The sequence below is a fragment of the Pelophylax lessonae genome (genome assembly GCF_965119305.1).
Source record: "Pelophylax lessonae genome assembly, chromosome: 8".
Taxonomy (NCBI): Eukaryota; Metazoa; Chordata; class Amphibia; order Anura; family Ranidae; genus Pelophylax; species Pelophylax lessonae.
This window is the reverse complement of record NC_138775.1, coordinates 250,965,718-250,981,916: the sequence shown is the minus strand read 5'-3', so window position 1 is coordinate 250,981,916 and position 16,199 is coordinate 250,965,718.

The window sequence follows — 16,199 nt, the reverse complement described above, 5'->3', positions numbered from 1 at the left end:
GTGGCGTCGGCCAGAGGATCCCGAGACCTGGCCACAAAACGCTGGACCTTCCTGTTGAGGCGAGATGCAAAGAGATCCACGTCCGAAGTCCCCCAACGGAAACACAGGAGATGAAACACCTCCAGATGTAGGGACCATTCGTCTTGATCCAGCACTTGACGACTCAGGTAATCCGCTTGCCAATTTTCTACACCCGGAATGTGGACTGCGGAACAAGCCGGAACATTGTCTTCCTCCCAAACAAGAATCTCGGCCAGCTCCTTGACCGCCAGGACACTCTTGGTGCCCCCTTGATGATTGATGTAAGCCACAGTTGTGGCATTGTCTGACTGTATTCGAACCGGGGACCCACGTAGCCGGCTCGTCCAGTGGAACAGGCAAAACTTGATTGCTCTGAGCTTCATAATATTGATCGGCAAGCACTCCACCCCAATCTGGCAGGCTTGCGCCTGTGATGACCACTGTCCAGAACAGCGGCAGGAAAGACTTGCCCTGACACAAAGCCAGTGGCTGGATTCACCAAGATAGAGCAGACTTTGTGAGATGGCTCAAACTAATCTTCTGGTCCAATGACCGAGGATCCCTGTTCCATTTTGCCAGAATCCCTTTCTGCAGAGGCCACGAGTGAGACTGAGCAAATGGGACCGCTTCGAAGGTTGATACCATCAGGCCCAGGGCCCTCATGCAAGCCCACAAGGAGGACTGATCGGCTTCAATCAGCAACCTGATCGCCCTTTGCAACTTCTGTAGCTTTTCCAAAGGGAGAAAGACCCTCGCCAGTGCAGAGAGTCAGCCCCAGATAAGTGACTCGTACGGATGACGATAGAGCAGATTTCTTGAAATTGATCATCCACCCGAATTCCTGAAGGGTCTGAACTGTAACACAATAAGGCCAGCACCGGGGCAAGACCAAAGGGTAACGCCACAAACTGAAAGTGCTCCTCTGCCACCGCAAAGCAGAGGAATTGCTGATGTCTCTCGAAAATGGGGACGTGCAGATACGCATCTTTGATATTGATGGAAACCAGAAAATCCCCTTGATTCAAGGACGCCACCACCGCCCGAAAGGACTCCATTAGAAACTTCTGCACCCACACAAAGTGGTTCAGAGCCTTGAGATCCAGGATTGGATGCACCTTGTCCTTTCTGGGCACCGTGAACAGGTTTGTATAGAAACCTTGAGAGCGTTCCTGCGGGGGACAATCACTCCTTGAGCCAGGAGATCCTCCACAGCCTCCCAGAAATCTTTCAAATGCTCTAGAGACAGGTGAAGATTTGATTGAAAAAAACCTGTTTCCCTTGCCGGGACCGAAATTCGATCTTGTACCTGGAACAAATCAGTTTGTGAACCCATTTGTCTTGAATGAAGGAAGTCCAGAGTTCCTGAAAGAAGCACAGACGTCCCCCCACCCCAGAACTGGGTGAGACTGTCCCTTCATGCTGAAGAGGACTTGTCCGTGGAACTGGGCTGACTGGCCTTGGGCTTGCCCCAGTGCTTCTTAGTCCCTCCAGAAGCTCTGAACAGCTTACCTTTTTCTTGCGCCCCGGAGGCACAAAATAACTGCCTATGAGCGGTAAAGGAAGGTCCTCGCTTAGCACGGGGTGTTTTAATTTTGGAGGATTGAGGAAGAAAAGTACTCTTCCCACCAGTCAGACCATTGATCAACTCATCCAGTGAAAGAAACAATAAAGAGTATTCTACAGGGCAACTATGGGGAACTATCAACCCGTCAAAAATGGAGAATGGCGCATAGAAACTCCATAACCGGTTAGGCTCACACAGGTGCACTGTAGAGACTCAAAACATAGGGCATTTAGGACTTTAGGTATGAATGGGGGGTGACCAGCGCTATGGAGTGATGGAGACAAATGTATATAGGTGTAGAAGCTGCCACCAACCAGCCCCTAAAAAATTAGGAGCCAACAATGTTTGGGAAAAAAAGGAGAGGTTGGAAACGGCGCTACCTGGTATTATAGATGTGCCAAGATGCTACAAAGTGATCTTATTATAAAACATATAAATAGTGAGACAATATATAATAATAAGATGCAGAGTGCAAAAACGCAGAAACAAAATCGCAGAGACCAAAAATGGGCTAAATGTGATACGCCCCAGAAATGCTTGAAGTGCTGTGAGAAAATAAAGCTAATATCACTAAGTGCAAAAAATATAAATTTTTTGGGAAGTGTAACAGAATGTATCAGAACAAGGATGTGCACCAGAATCTTGAGTGAAGAAAAAAGGGGGAGAGAGGGGCCCCCTATACAAAAAATAATTGTGCTGGACTAATGTCCGTGATAAAGTGCAATGTGGAGGTGAGTATCAAGGAACATAGGTGCCTGTTCCTAAAGTGTCCACTAGATGTAGCACTCACCCTTAATTTCCACCCTAAATGGCAGTAAATGATATGAGAGTGGATGTAATTCCACACAGGGGTGGATGGGGTCCAAACTGTGATTACTAAGCGGGGGTTCCTGGAATCCTCGCGGATCGACAAGTCCCATCTGGGTGCTGAAACACAGAGAGAAGATCCCCATGGTGTAGTAAGTACAATCAAACAAGAAGGCAAGTAGTAAAAACTCACGGTTTAGTCTGATTGATTCAGCAGTATGTTGCAGAGCCTTCCACACTCCAAGGGACTGCTCCAGTAGAAGTCCAATGACGAAACGTACGTAGGGCGTTACTCTACGTGTCACTTCCGGTCTGCAGTCTGCCAGTCCCTTGGAGTGCAGAAGGCTCTGCTATATACTGCTGAATCAATCAGACTGAACCGTGAGTTTTTACTACTTACCTACTTGTTTGATTGTACTTACTATACCATGGGGATCTTCTCTCTGTGTTTGAGCACCTAGATGGGACTTGTCGATCCGCACGGATTCTAGGAACCCCCGGCTCAGTAATCACAGTTTGGACCCCATCCACCCAGGGCCGGTGCTTCCACTAGGCAAACTAGTCAGCCGCCTAGGGCGCATTGCCACCAAGGGGCGCAGCCATGAGTCCACACTCTTTCTCCATCATGAATGATCCTTGTGAGCTGAGGGGAGGGGTGGCCGTGGGGGAGGAAGAAGGGGCAGTGGAAGATGCCAGATGTCTTAGGCAGTGTGGAACTACCAGGCCCTGGCTTTCCACCACTGTTAGGGGGCCCAAAGAGGCAGAAAGTGAGTCCACCAGCGTGCTGCCTGAATGATGATCCTCTTCGGCTGGAGCTGAGCGGCCTTAACCCCGGGCAGGAAATGACTCTCTGCACTGAGCTGATGGGCAGCCGTTCATTTCGGTATTAAGCAGGGAGCTGAGGAGAGCTGAGCCAGAGCTCGTCACTGGAGGGCAGAACCTTTACTTGAGCACAAGCGACGAGGCACCAGAAGGGTCTGAGGAGGTTGTCGTTGAAATAAGTGTGGAGCTCTCTGACTGCTGCTTTTCCCTCCACCAGGAGCCAGTTGGAGCTGTGGTGAGCACTGTGGTCCAGGAGAGGAGTGTCTTGGGAGTAGGAATCACCAGGATCACAGTGAAGGAGGGCAGAGTGCGGGCCACTCTCTTCATACCGCCCAGTGAGTGTGCCCAGAACAGGGGATCGGGGTCCCTGGGTGTTACATGGAGCATCCCTGGTATGAAAGGGAATCGGGGTCATCAGGTGTGCCATGGGGAATCGGAGTCACCAGGTGTGACATGGGGGATAGGGGTCACTGGGTGTAACAGGGGTTCCGGGTCACCAGGTGAACCATGAGGAATTGGGGTCCCTGGGTGTGCCATGGGGGAATTGGGTCCCCAGATGTGACACAGAGAAACATTCGGGTCCCCAGATGTGACATGGATGAACATCAGGGTCCCCAGGTGTGACATGGAGGAACATCAGGGTCTGACATAGAGGAACATTAGGGTCACTGGGTATGACAGCATGACATGGAGGAACACGGGGTCCCTGGGTGTGACATGGAGGAACATTGGGGTCAGTGGATATGACAGCATGACATGGAGGAATATTGGGGTACCAGGGTGGGTGATGGAAAAACAACTGGGTCCCTGGGTGTGACATCATCGGATCAGGGTCACTGGGTATGACATAGAAGAATTTTTAACCATTTCCTTTCTTTTTTCCTTTTCTGGGGGGGCGCAAGTAGCAGATCTTGCCTAGGGCGTAAAATAGTCTAGCACCGGCCCTGCATCCACCCCTGTGTGGAATTACATCCACTCTCATATCATTTAATGCCATTTAGGGTGGAAATTAAGGGTGAGTGCTACATCTAGTGGACACTTTAGGAACAGGCACCTATGTTCCTTGATACTCACCTCCACATTGCACTTTATCACGGACATTAGTCCAGCACATATAGCCCCTCTCTCCCCCTTTTTTCTTCACTATACCATTTATTGGCACTTTTTTTCATTTTTTATCACTCAAGATTCTGGTGCACATCCTTGTTCTGATACATTCTGTTACACTTCCCAAAATAATTTGTATTTTTTGCACTTAATGATATTAGCTTTATTTTCTCACAGCACTTCAAGCATTTCTGGGGCGTATCACATTTAGCTCATTTTTTGTCTCTGCGATTTTGTTTCTGCGTTTTTGCACTCTGCACCTTATTATTATATATTGTCTCACTATTTATATGTTTTATAATAAGATCACTTTGTAGCATCTTGGCACCTCTATAATACCAGGTAGCGCCGTTTCCAACCTCTCCTTTTTTCCCAAACATTGAGGACTTTAATGGTGCCAAAAATTTAGATATATAAAAAAAAAGGAAGAAAAACGTATAGACACATGTAATGATATTTAAAAACATAATTTTATTACAAAAAAGCAAAAAGATATATTTTAAGAACAATGATTTCCATACATTGTATATCCATGGCATGTATACATGCACAACATCCATCAATAACAGCTTGGATATATTAAATGGGCTATGGACTGTGGTGGGTATACTAATCAGCAAAAAGCTGTCCGACCAGACTCAGTAGCAGCTATATGAACATATGGTCCGTGCCCATCCATTCCAACTTGACATGTTTCGCGGATCTATTCCGCTTCTTCAGAAGTTAATGTTTTTAATATATACTGTGGTGGATAAAATGTGAAATATCAGTTATCCAAACATACACTATATATATCCCAACCTGTGATATTGATGTCCGGATACAAACTCAAGAGGAACAAGAGCTCTGAGCCGGGTTACTCATTATAGCCATAATATGTTTTAGGTGTTTAAATGAGAGCAGCACATGTCTGCTTCCAAAGTTTACAAAGCTTGGTTCCTATAATCAGGGATAGGAATTATCAATAAGTATGCTCTAACAACCATGTGTCTCAATGCTAATAAGAATAAATGGTTCCTACCCTTGCAAAGTTCCTGAAAGACAAATGCAGATAGTGCTGGCGGTCAATTGTGGTGTATGTCCAAACTATCCAAATCCAATTGTATAAGGATGGGACAGCAAGGCAATATGGAATCAATATGCTGTTTAACAGGAGAGCCCCCAAGATGTACAGACAAGGGACAATAATCCTAAGGTGTTGTCATACTCTATAGGTTCGAAATAAGAAGGATAAAGAAATACATAGTATCAATTAAAAGATAAATAAGACCGAACCCAAATAGAGTATTCAGATGCCTCTTTCAGTAATTACTCACTTGCTCCTGATACACATCACCATAATGACCGCCAGTGACTAAAGCAACGTGGGCAGCGTCTTAAGAGGCATCACAATCCGGACAGCAACCAATCCCGACTCGTGGAAATGGCGCGCCGGACCCTCTGTCAAAGTGCGTATGCGCGTGATATGCGCAGTGTCAGTCAACAAGTCCTCCACTCCGGTGTTCCATGAGAATTACCTACCCGTGAGAAAAACCTACCCTCGTCACTTCCGGTTGCACGGCACTGTTCGTAATGCGGCGTTTACATTAAAACAGCTGTGCTGCAATACCAGTCATCTCCACTCCTACCCCTGTCACTTCCCTCATCTCGGCTAGTAAATATAAAAGCGGCGGCGGGTGTATGAAAAGATAAATCACGGAGCCGCCAGCCGCTTTTATATTTACTAGCCGAGATGAGGGATGGCACAGGGAAAGGAGCAGAGATGACTCGTATTGCAGCCGAGATGTTTTAATGTTAGCGCGACGTGGGTAGGTTTTTTTCACGGATCAGTGACAATTTCATACTACTGCGCATGCGCACCACTCAGCTCCTCAGCTTTTACATTAGGTTGCCGGGGCTGTGAGCATGCGCACTGCTGCGCTGCTCAGCTGTTCCTGGCCGGAAGTGACGAGGGTAGGTTTTTCTCACGGGGTAGGTAATTCTCACGTTACACTGGAACTAATGGACCCAGGGAGGCGGCGGAAAGGGAGCAGGTTGCTCCGCTTCAACCAACCGGCACCATCCCTCCAGACAGCGCACATCCGCCAATGGGGACACAGTGGCCCAAGCTCCCTCTAGTGGATAGAAAAGCGCTGCAATACCAGGACACCACAGCTGGGAATATGCTATATTCTAATGTGTTACATATCAAGAAAATATGACATATATAGCCAAACAATGATACAAACAGCAAAAATAAAAGGAGAGAAAATGTAATCAAGATACATAAATACATGTCCACATTGTCCATCCTGATTGGTCATCCTATGCCCGCCGCACTGACAGGCATGGATTCCTAGGACTTCCACAATGATCGAAACAGCTCAGTATATTTCCATTTAATAATAAGAAAGAAAAGAAAAGACGCCATTTAGAATCTTATCCACAAACAAAGCCAATAGCAAAAGCCCACCATATGAGCAGGGAACATATTGCTGTTTCAAACCTTCCATATTCATAAGAAATGTTTATATGTAAGCCAGTGGTGGCTGGTGCTCAAAATTTTTTGTTGGGGCGGGGGGGGGGGGGGTGCAAACAGAAAAATGTAATAGGCATTGCTTTGCGGCAAAAAACGCGCCACAAAATTGCATGACTTTGAGGTCACAGAAGTGTGAAAGGGGCCTTCAGTAATCAAAGTATAGTGTGCCCCCTTCAATGCAGAGTGACCACAGAGTGCCCCCTTCAATGCAGAGTGACCACAGCATGCCCCTTTCAATGCAGAGTGACCACAGCGTGCCCCCTTCAATGCAGAGTGACCACAGCGTGCCCCCATCAATGTAGAGTGACCACAGCATGCCCCCTTCAATGCAGAGTGACCACAGCATGCCCCCTTCAATGCAGAGTGACCACAGCGTGCCCCCGTCAATGTAGAGGGAACACAGCATGCCCCCATCAATGTAGAGTGACCACAGCGTGCCCCCATCAATGTAGAGTGACCACAGCGTGCCCCCATCAATGTAGAGTGACCACACAGTGCCCCATCAATGTAGAGTTACCACAGCGTGCCCCCTTCAATGTAGAGTGAACACAGCGTGCCCCCATCAATGCAGAGTGACCACAGCATGCCCTCTTCAATGTAGAGTGACCACAGCGTGCCCCCATCAATGTAGAGTGACCACAGAGTGCCCCCATCAATGTAGAGTGACCACAGAGTGCCCCCATCAATGCAGAGTGACCACAGCATGTCCCATCAATGCAGAGTGATCACAGTGTGCCCCCATCAATGGAGAGTGACCACAGCGTGCCTCCATCAATGCAGAGTGACCACAGCATGCCCCCATCAATGCAGAGTGACCACAGCATGCCCCCTTCAATGTAGAGTGAACACAGCGTGCCCCCATCAATGCAGAGTGACCACAGCATGCCCTCTTCAATGTAGAGTGACCACAGCGTGCCCCCATCAATGTAGAGTGACCACAGAGTGCCCCCATCAATGTAGAGTGACCACAGAGTGCCCCCATCAATGCAGAGTGACCACAGCATGTCCCATCAATGCAGAGTGATCACAGTGTGCCCCCATCAATGTAGAGTGACCACAGCGTGCCTCCATCAATGCAGAGTGACCACAGCATGCCCCCATCAATGCAAAGTGACCACAGCGGGCCCCTATCAATGCAGAGTGACCACAGCGTGCCCCCATCAATGCAGAGTGACCACAGCGTGCCCCCATCAATGCAGAGTGACCACAGCATGCCCCCTTCAATGCAGAGTGACCAAAGCGTGAAGAGAGACCAGTGCACTTACCTGATGCAGCGGTGGCTTCTCCTCAATCCTCCGCGTCTCCCGAGTCCTCCTCCTCCTTGGCCAATGGCAAAGGTTCGCCTTTCGGGCAATCAGGAAACGGGTCTTGGACCCGCTTCCTGATTGGCCAGAAGTTGGATCCTTGTGACAATAGTGAATATTCATTCGCTATTGTCACACAATGGGCGGGCTCAGGGCACACTGCTCTGCACCCTGGATCCACCCTTTTCTGAAGCCTATTAGAGCCTCTGGCTCTAATCACGTGCTTCAGAAGAAAAAAAACCCATTGAACTTCATGCGTCCGGCACCCCGCATGTAGATTAGATTGATGTAAGCATTTCATTAATGCCTGGGGGAGAGACAGCATTGAGGCATTCGATCCAGAATACTTCTCTCTGTAAAATGCGCTTATCCCAGTCGCCACCGCGTGGGTCCTGGGGAATTACCTTGAGTACAGAAATAAGAAACTACAGTGTTGTCATATCTATGGTGTAAACCAATATGCCTGTTTACACTGGTCAGAATCTCCCCCCCCCCACCCCCCCCTGCATAATATAAATGGTCTCCAATTCTCTGACCGAATTGTCTAATTGTTTTGCCTATATAAAAGGACCCCCTGACTGGCACAATTCGCAAACTGTTTCGAATCGTGCCATTCCCCATTCGGTAGACGTATGCCTTTAGCCTGTTTGACTCATGGACAACGTGCATATGCTCCACATTTATAGGTGCCCCTGGGCTGGTTGTTGACAATATGTTCAGAAATATAATGACTCGCTGTTAATTGATCACGGAGGGATGTAGCCAGTGGTGGGATTCAGCCGGTTCGCACCGGTTCCATAGAACCGGTTGCTAACTTTCTGCAAGTTCGCAGAACCGGCTGAATCCCTCTGCGCGTCTGAGGACAATTGAATGTCCCGCGCTCGGGCAGACGAGGCGCCACGGCCCGCCCATTCTGTGACAATAGCGAATGAGAATTCGCTATTGTCACATGATCCTCCTCCTGGCCAATCAGGGAGCGGGTCCTCCCGCTTCCTGATTGGCCGAAAGGCAAACACCGTGCCGTTGGACGAGAAGGAGGCTCCGCGGGAGGACTCGGAGACGCGGGGAGCCGACTGCGAGACCGTCCGTGAGGTAAGTGCATGGGTCTCGCGGGGGGGGATCGCTGGCACTCTGCAATTGGGGGCAATGTTGTGGCTGGCGCTCTGCAATTGGGGGCAATGCTGTGGCTGGCACTTTGCAATCATTGGGGGCAATGCTGTGGCTGGCACTCTGCAATCAATAGTGGCAATGTTGTGGCTGGCACTCTGCAATCATTGGGGGCAATGCTGTGGCTGGCACTTTGCAATCATTAGGGGCAATGTTGTGGCTGGCACTCTGCAATCATTAGGGGCAATGTTGTGGCTGGCACTCTGCAATCATTGGGGGCAATGCTGTGGCTGGCACTTTGCAATCATTGGGGGCAATGCTGTGGCTGGCACTTTGCAATCATTGGGGGCAATGCTGTGGCTGGCACTTTGCAATCATTAGGGGCAATGCTGTGGCTGGCACTCTGCAATCATTAGGGGCAATGTTGTGGCTGGCACTCTGCAATCATTGGGGGCAATGCTGTGGCTGGCACTTTGCAATCATTGGGGGCAATGCTGTGGCTGGCACTCTGCAATCATTAGTGGCAATGTTGTGGCTGGCACTCTGCAATCATTGGGGCAATGCTGTGGCTGGCACTTTGCAATCATTGGGGGCAATGCTGTGGCTGGCACTCTGCAATCATTAGGGGCAATGTTGTGGCTGGCACTCTGCAATCATTGGGGGCAATGCTGTGGCTGGCACTTTGCAATCATTGGGGGCAATGCTGTGGCTGGCACTTTGCAATCATTAGGGGCAATGTTGTGGCTGGCACTCTGCAATCATTAGGGGCAATGTTGTGGCTGGCACTCTGCAATCATTGGGGGCAATGCTGTGGCTGGCACTCTGCAATCATTGGGGGCAATGCTGTGGCTGGCACTCTGCAATCATTGGGGGCAATGCTGTGGCTGGCACTCTGCAATCATTGGGGGCAATGCTGTGGCTGGCACTCTGCAATCATTGGGGGCAATGCTGTGGTCACTGTGCATTGAAAGGGGGGCACGCTGGTCTCTCTGCATTGAAAGGGGGGCACGCTGGTCTCTCTGCATTGAAAGGGGGCACGCTGGTCTCTCTGCATTGAAAGGGGGGCACGCTGGTCACTGTGCATTGAAAGGGGGCACGCTGGTCACTGTGCATTGAAAGGGGGGCACGCTGGTCATTCTGCTGGGAAAGTCGGAACTGGTTACTAAAATTTTTGAATCCCACCACTGGATGTAGCCCTCCTAAACACCACTTCTGGCGTTTCCCTAACATATTTCCTGAGGGTATAATCACTTGTCAGAGGGTGCCAATGTTTGTTCAAAAGGTTTCGTAGATCTCCTTCGTTACCCAAATATTTTGTAATGACCTTAACTGTGTTCATTTCTTTGGGGCAAGATTTTTTATAGAGCAAAGATGTCCTAGGTTGAGTTATGGCCCTATTATAGGCATTCCTCAATGTAGAACGTGCTCTTCTCTGATTAATATACTCACCAGTCCGTAGCCCATTTAATATATCCAAGCTGTTATTGGTGGATGTTGTGCATTTATACATGCCATGGATATACAAGGTATGAAAATTATTGTTCTTAAAATATATCTTTTTGCTTTTTTGTAATAAAATTATGTTTTTAAATATTATTACATGTGTCTATACGTTTTTCTTCCTTTTTTTGATATATCTAAATTTATGGCACCATTAAAGTCCTAAGTGCCCCGTGTTTTGAGTCTCTACAGTGCACCTGTGTGAGCCTAACCGGTTATGGAGTTTCTATGCGCCATTCTCCATTTTTGATGGGTTGATGGTTCCCCAGAGTTGCCCTGTAAAATACTCTTTGTTGTTTCTTTCTATATTGACATGGATGTAGGTGCTTGTGCTCTAACCCATTTTCTATATAGCCTTATGCAAAAAACTTTTCAACTCATCCAGTGAGTGGCCAAACAGACGCTCTCCCAGAAAAGGGAGATCTGTCAGGGCTATCTTGGAAGCCTGGTCAGCCGACCAGCAATTCAGCCAAACCATGCAATCCCCACAGCCGAAACTCTGGCTACCAGGCGACCAGCATCCAGCGACGCATCACACAGGAACACCAGGGCCTGAGCCATCTGGTCCAAAAGTTCCATCAGCTCCGGAATAACGATATCAGCGTCCAAGTTCCCTTTCAGAACCTTAATCCATTCTGTAACCATCTGTGATACCAAAGCAGACAGAAAAAACGGTTTTAGAATAGAACCCGCCAACACGTGAAGATAGAGGGAAAGATTCCACCTGCCTGTCCACCTGGTCTGTAAAAACTGGGGAATCCTCCACAGGCATAATAGTGGATATGTTCAACCTGGAGACCGGGTAATCCACCTTAGGCGGCACCGTCCAACGGTTGGAAACCGTCTCAGCAAAAGGATACCGGCGTTTAAATCGCTTAGGCACTACTAGCACGTGATTGATGTGCCACCATTGATCAATAACAATATCATGAAAAGTCTCAGGACAAGGGTAAACCTTGCCCGACTTTTGGGTCTTGCGGGAGCCAAAAAGACACCCACGTCCCTGATGGTGTGGGCTCATCTGACAATTTTTCCCTTACTGAAGCAATCAGGGCTTCCACCAGAGCGCATTCCCGCGCTGCAGCTGAAGAAGACAGGTCCTCTTCACAATCTGATTGCGAGGACAGCAACCCCTCAGGTAGGGGGGTGTCCGTGGCGACCATATCAGCCTTTGAATCAGAGGACCTCACCAAAGATGGAGAAGGCAGTGGCCGTGTTTGGCTAGTAACCTTTTTCATTACAAAATCAACTTTTGTCGCCAGGCTTCCAGAGCTGCTAAAATTGCGGCCAGCTACTGCGATCTGAACGATCCGAACGATCTGGGGTGTCGCACCGAGTGGGTCTGGGGGTGAATTTACAGCCTGAGACAATGTAAAAGGAAAACTGAGTACTGTCACTTTAAGAAGCGGGATCGCGGTTCCCACCGCCGATTGCAGCGGTCTGCGGAGTCCCCCTTAAATATACACTGATAGCAGATTGTGCAGGGATATGCCCACAAAGACCCCAGTACTGTACCACCTCCAGAGAAAAACCTCCTGAATCAGACTGTGTAGCAGGAAGAAGAATCACAGGAAGTGACCTCAGCCTGAATGTGAAAAGTCCCGCTGCCTGTGGGCACAAAAATGGATGCCAATGCAATTAAATAGGAAGCACAGGGAAAATGGCTGCCCCATACAAGTCAATTGGAAAAAAAATTATACATTGCCCACACATAAGATGGCGGCGCCCACGGTGTGCCATGCGGCCAATGACCCCCAAAATGAAGGCCACTAGAAGACACTAGCTAGCAAAGTGCATATACAGTGGCCAGGGTGCCAGCCAGCCACCCACCAAAGGGTGCCAGTCAGCCAGCCACCCACCACATGGTGCCAGCCAGTCACCCACCAAAGGGTGCCAGCCAGCCACCCACCACAGGGTGCCAGCCAGTCACCCACCACAGGATGCCAGCCAGCCACCCACCAAAGGGTGCCAGCCAGCCACCAAGGGATTCCAGCCACCCCCGAAAGGGTGCCAGCCTGCCACCCACCCACCAAAGGGTGCCAGCCACACATCACCACGGGGTGCCAGCAAGTCAGTTTTTTTTAAGCCTATATTCAATTTCAGTAGTGTCTTTCAAATTTCAATGGAGATGGATGCAGATAGCAAAACTAAAAGTGTGGTCTGGGACTATTTCTCATCTCCATCTCCAGGAAAAGCAGCAGCAGTGTGCAACACGTGCACAAACAATGTAAGCATGGGATCAATAACTGCAAAAACCAAAAATATGTCAAATCTTAGGGCCTATCTAAGAGTTCATCTTGTTGAATTATATCATGCAGCACAGAAAAAACAGAATGAATCACAAGGTGAAACATCACTATCCCAGGCTACAATAACAGATATGTTTCAGAAAAAAAAAAACAGGTGTCTAAAATTGGATGGAAGATCCCAACTTCTGGACAGAGTAATCACAAAGATGATGGTCACTGATAACCAGCCATTTACAATGGTGTCTGACTCTGGATTTAAATGGTTGATGTCCATAGTTGAGCCAAGGTACACTCTGAAGAGTGACAAGTATTATCAAACCGAAATGCTGGGAAATATTCCCCAAAAGGTTGTTGAGAAAGTAAAGGCTATGCTGAAACCAGAGAATGCTGGCAACTCACTCTCATTCATGACTGACTGTTGGTCAGGACAAACAGTATCACTAATGAGTCTTACATGCCACTTCATTGACAGCGGATGGACAGGAAGGTATTTGGTGTTGAATACAAAAAATGATGCAAGGACCCCACACTGGGGATTACATTAGAGAAAGGTTTCTAGGCATGCTAGAAGAATGGGGAATTACCAAAGACCAAGTGATGCTTGTGCTTTGAGACAGCGGAGCAAACATGGTGAAAGGAATAAGACTTTCTGAGGTGTCAGACCTCAATTGCATGGCACACACCCTCCAACTTGTGGTAAATGATGGTCTGTCAAACCAGAGAGCTTTGCTTGACATAATTAGCATGCTGAAGAGGTGCGCAGCCCTTAATGTTAAAAATGTTAATAAACAAACATTAACATGTTCAATGTTCAGTAACAGATTTGTGTCAAAAATTGTGTTTATTTTGCAAAACTTTAAATGTTCAAAATATCGGCCCATATTAGCTGATACCGATATGCAATGGCCAACATATCAGTATCGGCAACGAAAAACCGATATCAGTCGATCCCTAATGGGGATGCACTGATAATCAGGGCACTGATCTTCATCTGTGATCTGATTATGGTCCCTTTCACACGGGCTTTCCAATCCGGTTCGCCTGTCAGTTTTTCTGGCGGACCTGATCGGATGCTCCATGCAGCCCTATGGAGCAGCGGATGTCAGCGGAGACATCTCCACTGACACCTGCTGCTATCCGGTCCGTGAAATCCAGACGGATGGAAACCCTATTTTCCATCCGTCTGGAGGATGGGATCGGATAAGATCAGATGAAAACGGACAGGTGGCCTGTTATCAACCGATCTCCCATAGAGGAGAGCGGGGCTGTGACAGCTCCATCTGTGCACACAGAGCGGAAGCAGAGCTGTCATCCGCCTGCTCATCGGGGATCGATCCCCGCTAAGCAAAACGGATTCTGTTGGGTGCACCGCCCGTGTGAAAGGAGCCTAACTGTATACTGGCCAGTTACTGACTCTCCTCTCGGCACGCTTTGATTGGACACAGCTCACATGGTAAAGGGCTGCTGTGATTAACCCTTTACCCCGATCACAGAGAGCATCAAATGTGCACCCCTGGGGGTGCACGTGTGGGCGTGGTTCTGGGAAGATGTCCATGGACATCCTCCTGGGACGAAATAGCTGCGTTGTAGTGGAGTTCGGCTATAGCGTGGGTCTTAAAGCGGAGTTCCACCCAAAAGTGGAACTTCCGCTTTAGGTATTCTACCCCCCTGACATGCCACATTTGGCATGTCATTTGTTTGGGGGGGGGAGCGGGTACCTAGTTTTGACAGGTACCCGCTCCCACTTCCACTCGGAGCGCCGCGGCGCCCTGAACGGAAGTTCTCCTCTCCCCCTCCCTCCCTGCAATCTTCTGGGACATGTCAAAGGTCCCAGAAGATTGCCGGCCAATCAAGACGCGCAGCGCGACTCGCGCATGCGCAGTAGGTACCCGGCTGTGAAGCCGCAAACTGTCACAGCCGGGTGCCCACAGCAGTGATGCCGGCGCCGAGGGAGAGGATCGAGGCTTCGGGCGGCCGCATCGCTGGACCATTGGACAGGTGAGTGAAATGGCTGGAACTCTGCTTTAAGTGGTTAAAGTGAATCGAATCATTAAAATTTCTTATAAACAAATGTTCAATAACTCTAAATCTGCAATTACCCAACGTTCCTGCCATGGAGGTCTTTGTTTGGGATCATCCTGTTATGTAATTTTACTCCCGAGTTGTTGCCCGGTCACACAGATTTCCAGTGCAGACTACAAATAGCAGTTTCAACACACTTTGTAAAGATTTGGTCTATTGTAGTCACCACCAGGAAGCCCGCCTTGAGAAATGCTTTGTAGAAACTGTGGGATTACAGGAAGTGGCTGCAAAGAGGAGATCAGCAGAATTGAGATACAAAAAAGGAACACAGAGAAAAATGTAATGACAGTGATTTAAGAAATGTGAATGTCATAAAAGTTAGTGTTTTTTTTTTTTTTTAAAGTTGAATGTCAGCCAAAACATTTTTTTAAGGCTTAGTCCACCTTTGTGACCATGTTTTGTGTTAGACTTTTTATAGTTATCAACAATCAACCCCTAAACCTTATCTAAATCACAGGGTGTGTCGCCTGTAGCGTGTAAGTGTTTGTGTAAGTGAAAGGTTGTACCCACACATTTGCACAGTAACAGGTTTGGCCACTCCCAGATTTGCACAGTCACAGGCCCTGCCCACATTTCAAACATTGACAAGCCCAACCCACATTTCCAACAGTGATAGCCTCTGCCCGCATTTCCAATAGTTACAAGCCCTGCCCAAATTTCCAACAGTGATAGCCCTGCATACATTACTAATAGTGTCAGGCCCCGCCCACATGTCCAATACAAGCCCCACCCACATTTCCAAAAGTGATAGCCCCTGCCCAAATTTCCAACAGTGATAGCCCTGCATACATTACTAATAGTGTCAGGCCCCGCCCACATGTCAAATACAAGCCCCACCCACATTTCCAAAGGGATAAGCCTCACCCACAATTCTAGCAGTGACAAGCCACGCCCACATTTCAAATAGTCACAAGCCCTGTCCACATTTCCAACAGTGACAGGCACCGCCCATATTTCCAACAGTGACAAACCTCGCCAACATTCCCAACAGTGGCAAGCCCCACACACATTTCCAACACTGACAGGCTCTGCCCACATTTCCAACAGTTACAAGCCCTGCCCACATTTTCAATATTGACAGACCTCACCCACATTTCCAATAGTTACAGGCCCCACCC